Consider the following 12917-nt stretch of genomic DNA (forward strand, 5'->3'; position numbering starts at 1 on the left):
AAAAGCAACATGAATGGATTCTTCAATAATCATAGTTCTTTTGTTATAAATTTTAAATGCTTTGTTGTGCAATGAATAGCCAAGGAATATACCTTCATCAGATTTAGCATCAAACTTTCCTACATTATCTTTGTTGTTATTTAGCACAAAACATTTACATCCAAACACATGAAGATGTGAAATGTTTGGTTTTCTTCCATTATACAATTCATATGGAGTTTTTTCAAGATGGGTCTAATTAAAGGTCTATTCATGATGTAACATGCTGTATTTATAGCTTCATCCCAAAAATATTTTAGAAGAAATGTTTCATTAAGCAGAGTTCTGGCAATTTCTTCTAAGGATCTATTTTTCCTCTCAACAACTCCATTTTGTTGAAGGGTTCTAGGTGCAAAAAATTGTGTTTGATGCTGTGTTCATCACAAAATGATTCGAAATCTTTTGTTTCAAATTCTCCTCCGTGATCACTCCTAATAGATGCAATTTTGAGATTTTTCTTATTTTGAATAATTTTAGCAAGTTTTTTGAAAGCATGAAAAACATCTCTTTTATGAGTGAGAAATAATGTCCATGTATATCTAGAGTAATCATCAACAATAACAAGAGCATAATAATTTCCTCCAAAACTCATAGTTCTAGAGGGGCCAAAAAGATCCATATGCAAAATTTGTAAGGGTTGAGTTGTAGATACAATATTCTTTGAGTTGAAAGAAAATCTTACTTGTTTTCCTTTTTGACAGGCAACACATAATCTATCTTTTTTAAATTTCAGTTTTGGTAAACCAATAACTAAATCTTTAGAAATTAGTTTATTTAAATGTTCCATGTTTATATGAGCAATTATTCTATGCCACAACCAAGGATCATCATCTTTACTAAGAAAACATTGATCATGATTTGATTTTTAATCTAAATTTATCATGTAGACATTATTGGTTATGTAGCATATATGCTTTATATTTCTATCATGTTTGTTTTCAATGACACAGTTATGAGAGTCAAATGATACTAGATAGCCTTTATCACATAATTGACTAACTAAGAAAACTGTGCTTAAAACCTTCAACAAGTAGAACGTTCTCAATGGAGGAAGATGAATTCGTACCTATTTTTCAGACTCCAAGAATTCTACCTTTATTGTTGTCGCCATAAGTCATATGTCCGCTTTTCTTGGGAAAGATATGAGTGAACTTTGATGCATCTCCTGTCATGTGTTTAGAACATCCGCTATCTATGTACCAACTCTTCTTCAAGGAAACCTATATGATCATGTTTGTGACTTAGGTACCCAAAATTTCTTAGGTCCTTGTGTGTTAGTTTTAATAAAAGATCCTTTTGGGACCCATACCATTTTAATATTATTGTTATTTTTCTTAAAATAACATGTAGATGTACCATGTCCTTTCTTTCCACAATAAAGCAAGTTAAGAAAGGAGAACTATATGTGTGGATGCAAAGAAATTTTTATAAAATTTTTGTTGTTTATCAGGTTTATATCCTAATCCTGCCTTATCTAGACACATCTTTGTTTTCCTAATATAATATCTAAGTTACTTTTGCCAATAAAAATTTTTGCAAGAGAAGTTTTCAAATCCTTGATATCTTCTATATACTTGTTACAACTATTACAAGAGTTAGATGCTTCTATATATTTATGCATTATTTTGATGGTAGAAGAACGATTTGTGTCATTTGATCTTAAAGTTATAACTTCAGTCTTAAGATTTTTTAATTCTTCATTTAATTTTAAAACTTATTATTCTAAGTTTGAAATAATTTTCTTAGAAGAAGAAACTAATTTTGCAAGTTTGACAGATTCTTTATGTAAATCAGTAAATGCATCTTGTAATTCATCAAATGAAATAGATAAGTTGTTGTCAAAAGATGTTACCTTTTCATTGCTTTCATAATCCTTGGGCATCAGACTTAGTTTCACAACTTCATTTTCTAAATCTTAAATGAGTCCATATCATTGTCATCCCAAGGAATGTAAGCCTTCTTGGCTTTCTTTATCATTAGAAGTTTTCTTTTTAGATCTTTCTATCATTTTCTAGAAAATTGGGCAATCAACCCTCAAATGTCCTAGTTGATTGCATTCATAACATTTTGGAATAAAGGATGAATCTTCTGCCCTTTTCTTTGATTTGAAATTTGACCTTCTTTGATTTCCTTTGTTTCTTAGAAATTCGTTGAATCTTTTTACAAAAAGACTGAGATCATCATCATCGTCTATTTCATTTGAATCCTCTTTATCACTTTCTTCTTGGATTGATGATGAAGCTTTAAGAGAAATACCTTTTTTTTTTCTTATCATTCTCCTCATGCTGATTCAATCTCATTAATTCCATTTCATGTTCCTGTAACTTTCCAAACAAAGTAGCAAGAGACATGTTAGAAAGATCCTTTGATTTAGTAATGGTCGTTACCTTTGGTTGCCATTCCCTGCTTAAACATCTCAAAACTTTATTAACAAGATTTTTATTTGGAAATATTTTTCCTAAGGATGCAAGATGATTTACTATGTATGTGAATCTCTTTTGCATGTCCTGTATAGTTTCATTAGGATTCATTCTAAATAATTCATATTCATGAGTTAAAGTATTTATTCTAGACCTTTTCACATCGGTTGTTCCCTCATGGGTTACTTGTAAGGTATCCCCCGTATCTTTAGCACTTTTGCAGTTTGACACCCTAAAGTATTCATCCATTCCTAATGCAGATGTAATAATATTTTTGACTTTTAGATTATATTGAACCAACTTCCTTTCCTCCTCATCCCTTTGTTCCCTAGGTTTTTCTATGATTGTATTTCCTGCCACCATAGTAAGGATGTAAGGTCCGATTTCTATGGCTTCTCAGATATTTAAATCTATAGCCTCTAAAAATTTGCATGCGGGTTTTCCAATAATGGTAACCCATGCCATTGAAAATAGGAGGCTTATTTATAGAGTTCCCTACAAGAAATAAAAAGTGTGATGAGGCCATATTCTTAAAGTTTCTTAACCTTATTGATGTGCCATTATTTTCTCCTATTTCTTAACCCTTTTTGCACCATTTTAAGTACTGATTAGTCTTAATTGTCAAATTAATTAGGCAGTTTTATTATTTGGGCCCATTTAGTTAATTTGATGTTTTTAATCTAATTTCAGGAATTAATGAAGCATTGGGCTTGAATCTAGAATTGGGCTTGGGCTTGAATCCAAAATTAGGCTTGGACTTGAAGAGGGCAGACTAATTTATTCTACAAAATTAGATCTTATCTTATCTTATCTTATCTAGATATTATTTAGATTTGATCTCATCTAGATATTATTTCATCTAGATCTTGTTTGGGGGATTCATATGTTATATCTGAAGCCTTGTGATGCATTCATATTGGTCTTTTATGTGTGCAACATCTACCTGATGACAGACCAAATATGACATTTGTGGTTGTAATGTTGTCTACTGAAAGTGTTTTACCACAACCAAAAGAGCCTGTTTCCTTAACAGAAAAGTTTCAGTTGAGGAACATTTTGGGCAAAAGATGTACTATTCAACCAATGAAGTAACTATCTCAAAGTTGGAACCAAGATAAAGAAATAGTTTAATTTCTTTCCTTGCTTGTTAAGCTAAGAGGTTGGGTTGTATCCTACTACTAAATTCATGTATATATATATATATATATATATATATATATATATTTTCATAAGTTTGTGATGTGCCATTATTTTCTCCTATTTCTTAACCCTTTTTGCACATTTTTAAGTACTGATTAATCTTAATTGTCAAATTAATTAGGCAGTTTTATTATTTGGGCCCATTAAGCTAATTTGATGTTTTTCATCTAATTTCAGGAATTAATGAAGCATTGGGCTTGAATCCAGAATTGGGCTTGGACTTGAAGAGGACAGACTATTTTATTCTACAAAATTAGATCTTATCTTATCTTTATCGTATTTAGATATTATTTAGATTTGATCTCATCCAGATATTATTTAATCTAGATCTTATCTTATCTAGATTTGAATTTAATTTATTTATGGGCTTGGATTTAAAAGAGATTTTTAAGCTTTGGGGTTGAAAAACTATATAACAGCACCAAGGTTCTAGTTTCTCTCTCTCTCTCCTCTCTCTCTTCTATTTTTCATTTTTAGTTTTAGTCTCTCTTCTTTTTCTCTTTTATTTTCATTTTTTACAATTCCAGTTCAGACTTTTAGTTTTATCAATAAAATTTCGTTCTCTATTTGATTAATGGAAGGCTAAGTCCGCAGTGTTGTTTTCTCTTGAGGATCAAGCACAGTTCTCTTTGAGGTTCTATTATTACTGTTAAATTCTGTTCAGTTTTTCCTCTTCACTAATTACACTAAATTTGTTGCTATTAATTCATGCATGCTTAGTGCTTTATTAATTGTCTCTACACGTAATTTACATTCATGCTTAATGATCGTTTATGAGTAATTGGTGTGTGTGATGCTTAATCACATAATGCATGCTTTATGTTAAATTTCGCTTAGTAATTTAATTTAGGGTTGGATTAAGTGGTTGAACTGATAAAGGATAAATTCTCGCAACCTAGGATAAGAGACTTGCTTGTGAATTAAGGGGAAGCAACGTATTTTAATTTTGATAATTTCTAATTCAATTTTACTCGCTGTTTAATTTACAAAAGCAAACACCCCCCCCCCAATTTGTTCCTATTTCCTACTATCTGTTATGAACATTTAGTGTGGCGTCCCTAAATTAATGACTGGTTTAATAGTAATAATTTAAATAAAAAAAACCATGGTAAATTTTTTTTCTTCTTTTTCTTTTTCATTTCTTTCTCTTTTCACCATAACTAGATTTAGAAGGAAAATCCTCACTATAAAGTCCTGAATGGCCGGTTCACAACTCTATTCGGAGTCATTTCTTTCTTACCACTCATAATCTCTAAACTATTTTGCTGTTTCAAAAGGAAGAATGTATCAGCCATTACTTTAGGTCGTCACGTGAAAACAAAAGAATAAAATACGGTCGATAAACTCTTTTATAAATAAAGTTGCTAATGCTTTCTTTTCAAATAACAAGATCGATCATAAATGCATTCATCATTTAAAGCTGTCCAAAAATATGGGAGTTTTACAAAATACATAGTGTCATCCAGAGCAAAGGTGTCCATAGTGGTGGCTTCAGCCACATGTATACAATCATCAAATTCCTATACAACAGGTCTACCCATACAAAAACAAAAAGGTAAACCTAACAGTCAGTCCTAGATACACCCACCCTCAAAAAGTATACAAAACTAATCCATGGAACTGTCCACTATGATGAAGAGCCTCCACTGGTCGCCATCTCTCTCGGTCCACTATCCTCCGTAGAGTCTGCCTCAGATGCCAACATGACTTCCTCGGGAGAATCCACCTCAGGAAGTGGGTCCTCATCGCCCTCTAGAAAGTCAAGAGCATCCACAGCAGGCTCAGGAGGTAGCTCCTCGGGATCCTCCTCAGGGTCTTCCTCGGATGACGTCACCTCGATCACTTGGACTGGCTCCACTAGACGATATGGTGTAGGCGTGGGTAGCATCCACTCCACAGTGCGCTGAAGCGTGCACACGGGTTCATCTGGATGCACCAAAGAAGTCACCGTAAATCGAATCGTGCCCCGAAATCGGCACCTCGTGTTGCCTTCGAGGGTCTCCCAAGCTCACTCTAGGCACTCCATCTCTACTCGATCATGGATTAGCTGCACCGCCATCACGATCTACAAGGAAGAAAAGAAAGGGGTAGACTCTTTCACAAGAATCTAACCATGCCGCAACACAATACTTCTCATAACCATTACATGCAAGTAAGAGGGGTATCTTTAGGCTTTTCATCTCTGGTAATCGATTACACAGCCTTGGTAATCGATTACCATAGGCCAAACTCGAATCACACAGCTTCAGGACATGAAAACCTGAAAAAGGCACTGTGTAATCAATTACACATACCTGGTAATCGATTACCAATGACCCATTCCTCTCTGTAATCGATTACACAGACTGGTAATCGATTACCAGAGGCCTCTACAACCTGCTACCTTCATTTCTAAGCCTGGTAATCGATTACACCCCCTTGGTAATCGATTACCAGAAGCCCTCATGACTTCCTGATCTCGTTTTCAAGCCTGGTAATCGATTACACCCCCTTGGTAATCGATTACCAGAGACCATCTTAGCCTCCTGTCTTCATTTTTAAGCCTTGTAATCGATTACCCACCTTTGGTAATCGATTACCAGAGGCCATATCTCACACATCAATCAAGTTCATAGCTGGCCAGCCACCACAAGCCTTCTTGCTTTGTGGTCTTTGTTCCTTTTATCTGTTGACTGCCAGGAGCTCGCCTGTTTAGGTACATCACAGGTTCTCACTGACCGACTATGCCCGGGTTGGGTCGGGATTGGTCAAGCTTGGTTTTGGGCAATAGCACCCCACCTGACATCCCCAAGGTCTCCTGACCCCCGCGACATATCTCCAGGTACCACTCTGTGGTCAACGAATAAAAGCAGGAAGTTCACCCTTCTACACTTCCTCATCTCAAGCTTGTAGGATTATGGGGTACCCATCACATGTGGTACTAGGTGGCGGTCGGGCGATGGTGCTCAACAAGTTTTCCACATCCACAAAGCACGCATAAACCCACCATCCCTTGTTGCCCACCTCCAACTGAGCTCACGTACTCCCACGTAGCACATATCCTCGTTTCTCTCAACACCGGGTCCCCATCAATCCTCCCAAGCTTCCCCAACATTCAAGTAATTCAACAATCAAACAACACAAACTATCACAGCCAAGAAAACAGGGCAAAGGCAGAAAACTCTGCCCAAAACACCAACCAAAATCACAGCTTTTCTCACTTAAAGACCCCAGTAACAATTCCTTCGTTCCAATTCGTTAACCGTTGGATCGACTCCAAAATTTTACTGGAAGTCTCTAGTACATAAGCCTACAATTTGACCGTTGGGATCTACTAGAAAACATGCAGAACTCATTCTACATTACTCTTTCCACAACCAGCAAATACATGGCATTTTTCTGCACTTATGCAAAATTCTGCTGCACAATTTCACAGCAAAAATCTGCACAAAGTGCAGATTTCGAAAACCACACTTCCCCTCATCCGATCTTGCCCAAATCAAATCCTACAAGTCCCAAATCATGTATCAATCATGTCTAAACCAAAGTCAAGCTTCAAACCACAGCAACACAAAATCTAGGTGTCCAAAACCCCTCAATTTAATGGATTTTCTAGGCTTGAGAAGTCAAATTGAGAATGAGGTAAATTTGGAGCAAACTCTCACCTCACACAAGTCTATAACATCAATCTAAACTTGCTCAAACTGGATTTACACCTAAAATCTCACCGAATCAAAATTTGACTCTTCAACACCCAAATTTACCCTAGAAATGGCTCTTTGTTCACTTTGGTCATTTGTTTTTCTCTCTAGCACAGTCCAAGCTTTCTCATAAGTCATAAATGACATTTCAAGCTAGGATTAACTCATTTTAACCTCTAAATACTACCAATTCCAGATTTGGCCTTCCAGCCCTCAACAATTCACTCTTTTTCCACTCATAACACCACATTTTCACTTTCTAACCCTAGGTTAATTCTACCCTTCATCTCTAACAATTTTCCATAAGCAATTTCAGCACATGAACATCACAAGCATCATCATAAAAACCCTAAAACAGAATGGGTATGTTTAACTCTTCCAAACATGGCAATTTCAACATGCTTTCAACAAGTTTCTTCACAAATAACTATCATGAAGCAGAAAACTAGCAAGACTACCCATCATATCTCCCAAAACCCCATACCCACGAAAATCAAAGGAGAAAGAAGTCCACCCAAACCTGAAATTTCGAAGTCCCACATGTAGAGACGCGCTTCACGACTCCGAAAATGTCCTCCTTTCGCGATTTGGAGCAGAAATGGGCACCAAAGTTTGAAGCTTTGTTTGGAGCTTCAATGGAGAATGAGGGAGAAAGAAAGGCAACGTGAGGGAGAGGGAGAGAGAGCTGTCTAAAATTTTTTCTGCTGAGTGAAGAGAGAGAGAGTTGCTTTTTGGTTTTAAAAGGGTTTTTCCTCTTTTCTTATTATTTTATTTAAGCTATGCCACATGTCTCCATTTGAGTGGAGCAAAAAGGGCCCACTTTCTCTTTTGATTGTGACTCATACTCAGCCACAAAAAGTGAGAAAAACCTGACCTTTGAAACGCTAAAATCCTGCCTCGATTTGCGTGCCGTTTCTCTGGTTCCAGTTCCTCACGTTTCTCTGCGTCCGTCGAGGCCAGTTTTCGAAAGTACTCAATATATATATCAAAACGCTCAGAATAAAACCCCGAGCGTGGTTCAGAGGTTGGTTTCGTTAAATTTTAAGTTGCACGCAAAACAATGATTTTTAGACTAATTAATTAAGAATTAACCCATAACCTCCCAGTTATGGACTTTTCTTCCTTAATTAGCCTAACCCGCATATCTTGCCCCCACCATTCCTACTTCTATCAAGAACATATAGGCATATACACTGAATAATTTATTTGATTCGGGTATGGCCTCGATCAAATTTGGCGCCATTGCCGGGGAGCAGTGTCTAAAGGTTCATAATAGCTAGTGTCGTGTTAGTGTTTAATTCTTTCATGTTTTATGTTTAATTGTTAGTGTTGTGTTAGTGTGTGTGTTAGTGTTGTTTAGTGTCTTGGTATTTTGTTTAGTGTGTGTTCTATTTTAGTTTTTCTGTTAAGCGCTTTCCCTATTTCAGTTTTGGGTGTTTTACTGTGAATAGTATTTTGCGACGGATTTAGCGACCATTTTGGCTTGCGGCAAAATAGAGTAGTAGTGGAAATCATGTAGCAACGGATTTTAGCGACCACCGTTGCTGAATTATTTAGGATTTTTTGTTTTAGTAGCTAGAGTTGTTATTTTTGGCTGAATTTTTTTTGTGGTAACTTCTTTTAATCTATATTTTGTGGGAAAAATAGCTAGAGCCTTTAGTTTGGTTAGATTTGAAAGTTCCAAAAAAGTAGCAAATTTGATTTTTGTCAAAACTTCAAACGGCCATAACTTTTGCTCCGGTTATCAGAATCGCAATTATTATATATGTATTTGGGGTAGAAAAAAATTTCCTAGCCTGCCGGCTGAGGTCTCCATCATCCAAAAAAAGTGATTTTGTCAAAAGTTTTTTATTTTTCAAGTATTATTCTCTTATTTTTCTTAACTTATCATTTTTAGCTTATATAGTTAGACTTCGAATTTTCATTTTAAATTTTTTGTGCTATCTTCTCATAATTTTATAAGGTTGCTCACAAAATTTTAAGTCATTTGGATATCATTTAATGGTAGCTGTAGTTCAAACCTACACTGTTACTTGCATAAGAAGGCAACTAGTTGTGCATGCTGAATTTAGTGTATGACTAGAGGAAATCCATCTGACATACAACCCTTTGATCCTGAGATAGATAGGACATTTCATAGATTAGTTAAACATCATTTAGTACCTTTTGAGCATCCTGAGCATTCTGATATTGGTGATTTTGAGCATTATAATTTTGAACATTCTGATTTTGTACATTCTGAGAATATGGCGCAACCTCCACCCCGTGAGAGGACTCTAAGGGAAATGGTTGCACCTGATTTCACCTACGAAAGCTTGTGCATCCAATACCCTGATGAGGATGTCCCATATGTTCTTAAAACTAGACTGATCCATTTGCTTCCAAAGTTTCATGGCCTTGCAGGTGAAGACCCACACAAGCATCTGAAAGAATTCCATATTGTCTGCTCCACCATGAAACCACCAGATGTCCAGGAGGATCACATATTTCTGAAGGCCTTTCCTCATTCTTTAGAGGGAGTGGCAAAGGACTGGCTATATTACCTTGCTCCAAGGTCCATCACGAGCTGGGATGACCTCAAGAGAGTATTCGTAGAAAAAAATTTCCCTACTTCCAGGACCACGACCATCAGAAAGGATATTTCAGTTATTAGACAACTCAGTGGAGAAAGCCTATATGAATACTGGGGGAAATTTAAAAAATTATGTGCCAGTTGCCCTCACCACCAGATTTCAGAGCAACTTCTTCTCCAATATTTTTATGAAGGACTCTGCAACATGGAGAGAAGTATGATAGATGTTGCCAGTGGTGGAGCCCTTGGAGACATGACCCCTACTGAAGCCAGAAATTTTATTGAGAATATGGCTTCAAACTCCCAGCAATTTAGTGCCAGAAGTGATGCTATTGTCATTAGAGGAGTGCATGAAGTAGCCATGAATTCATCTTCATCAGGTGAGACTAAGAAGCTTGAAGGTAAACTAGATGCCTTGGTTAACCTGGTAACCCAACTAGCCATGAATAAAAAATCTGCACCTGTCGCCAAACTCTATGGTTTATGCTCCTTTGCCGATCACCACACAGACCTTTGCCCTTCTGTGCAACAATCTAAAGCAATTGAACAGCCTGAAGCTTATGCTGCAAACATCTACAACAGACCTCCTCAACCTCAGCAGCAAAATCAGCCACAACAGAATAACTATGACCTCTCCAGCAGCAGGTACAATCCCGGATGGAGGAATCATCCCAACCTTAGATGGTCGAATCCTTCACAACAGCAGCAACAACAACAGCCTTATTTTCAAAATGTTGTTGGCCCAAGCAGACCATGCGTTCCTCCACCAATCCAGCAGCAACAACAGCAACAGCCCCAGAAACAGCAAACAGTTGAGGCCCCTCCGCAACCTTCCCTTGAAGAACTTGTGAGGCAAATGACTATGCAAAACATGCAGTTTCAACAAGAGACCAGAGCCTCCATTCAGAGCTTAACTAATCATATGGGACAGTTGGCTACACAGTTAAATCAACAACAGTCCCATAATTCTGATAGATTACCTTCTCAATTTGTCCAGAATCCCAAAAATGTGAGTGCCATTACATTGAGGTCAGGAAAGCAGTGTCAAGGACCTCAACCAGTAGCATCTTCCTCATCCGCCAATGAACCTGCCCAACCTCACTCTACTCCAGAAAAAGATGATGACAAAAATTTAAAGAGTAAGTTACCTAACAATTTCTATGCAGGTGAATCTAAAGAGAAGCAACATATCCCTCTCCCATTCCCTCCAAGAGCAATTTCCAACAAAAAAAATGGAAGAGGCAGAGAAGGAGATCTTGGAAACATTTAGAAAAGTAGAGGTAAACATACCTTTGTTGGATGCAATAAAGCAAATTCCAAGATATGCTAAATTCTTGAAGGAGTTGTGCACTAATAAGCGGAAGCTTAAAGGAAGTGAAAGAATTAGTATGGGCCGAAATGTCTCCGCATTGATTGGTAAATTTTTTCCCCAAATCCCTGAAAAATGTAAAGATCCAGGTACATTCAGCATACCTTGTATTATAGGGAACAATAAGTTTGACAATGCCATGCTAGATTTAGGAGCTTCTGTTAGTGTTATGCCTCTGTCTATTTTTAATTCTCTATCTCTAGGTCCTTTGCAGTCAACTGATGTGGTAATTCATTTAGCTAATAGAAGTGTTGCCTATCCTACTGGTTTCATAGAGGATGTCTTAGTTAGAGTTAGTGAGCTGATTTTCCCTGTTGATTTTTATATTTTAAATATGGAGGAGGGATTTTCTAAAGGATCAGTTCCCATCATTCTAGGCAAACCTTTTATGAAAACTGCTAGAACTAAGATAGATGTATATGCAGGCACACTATCTATGGAGTTTGGTGATATAACTGTTCATTTTAATATTTCTTGATGCTATGAAACACTCATCTGAAGATCTTTCTGTATTTCGTGTTGAAATAATTGACCATATTGTTGATGAATACATGACTGATCTTCATTCTAATTTGCATGCCTGTCACTCTTTATGCATTGAATCTGAATTTGTACTTGATCATTTGTCTGAATTTGATGCTGAGAGTGAATCTGAATTTGATATTGATTACATGTCTGCTGATATTTTACCTCTTGAGATTGATTTTATAGAGTCAGATAGAACTAACCATGTTTTAGGAAATACACATACCTCTGACTTTCTTTAGGAGGTACAGGCTGAGAAACCATTTCTTTCTACCACTATCCAGCCATCCACACCAGAATTGAAGCCTCTGCCATCAAATTTAAAATATGCTTACTTGGATGATAGCAAAAGTTTTCTAATAATTATATCTGCCTCCCTTATTGATGAGCAAGAGGAGAAGCAGTTATCAGTTCTCAAGAAGCATAAGAAGGCTATAGGCTGGACCCTGGCGGAAATTCCTAGTATTAGCCCATCCACATGTATGCATCGAATAAATTTAGAAGATGGAGCTAAACCAGTAAGACAGCCACAAAGAAGACTCAACCCAGTGATTCTTGATGTAGTGAAGAAGGAGGTAACCAAGCTTTTGCAAGCTGGAATCATTTATCCTATCTCCGATAGCCAATGGGTGAGTCCCGTCCAGGTAGTTCCAAAGAAAACCGGCCTCACCGTGATAAAAAATGAGAAGAAGGAGTTGATTCCTACTCAAGTGTAGAACAGTTGGAGAGTATGCATCGACTATAAGAGGCTGAACCAGGTTACCAAAAAGAACCATTTTCCACTGCCTTTCATTGACCAGATGCTTGAACGCCTGGCAGGTAAATCTCACTACTATTTCCTTAATGGTTTTTTTGGTTATATGCAAATCACTATTACTCCTGAGGATCAGGAAAAGACCACATTCACCTGCCCCTTCGGCACTTTTGCCTATAGGAGGATGCCTTTCGGCCTGTGCAATGCCCCTGGTACCTTCCAGCGGTTCATGATTAGTATTTTTAGTGATTTTTTAGAAAATTGCATAGAGGTGTTTATGGATGATTTCACTGTATATGGATCCTCTTTTGATGTTTGTTTGGATAGTCTGGAAAAGGTTTTGAATAGATGCACTGAA

At 36.8% G+C, this 12917-nt stretch overlaps 1 non-coding gene across 1 annotated transcript; it reads right to left on the reverse strand.

The window, feature by feature from the left end:
- Nucleotides 1-9963: 9963 nt before the first annotated feature.
- Nucleotides 9964-10070, reverse strand: LOC114417517. Its single transcript, XR_003667781.1, has one exon. It is a non-coding gene; the product is annotated as a small nucleolar RNA R71 (small nucleolar RNA).
- Between the last annotated feature and the right edge of the window lie 2847 nt (nt 10071-12917).

Source organism: Glycine soja, chromosome 6 (assembly GCF_004193775.1).
Source record: "Glycine soja cultivar W05 chromosome 6, ASM419377v2, whole genome shotgun sequence".
Classification (NCBI taxonomy): Eukaryota; Viridiplantae; Streptophyta; class Magnoliopsida; order Fabales; family Fabaceae; genus Glycine; species Glycine soja.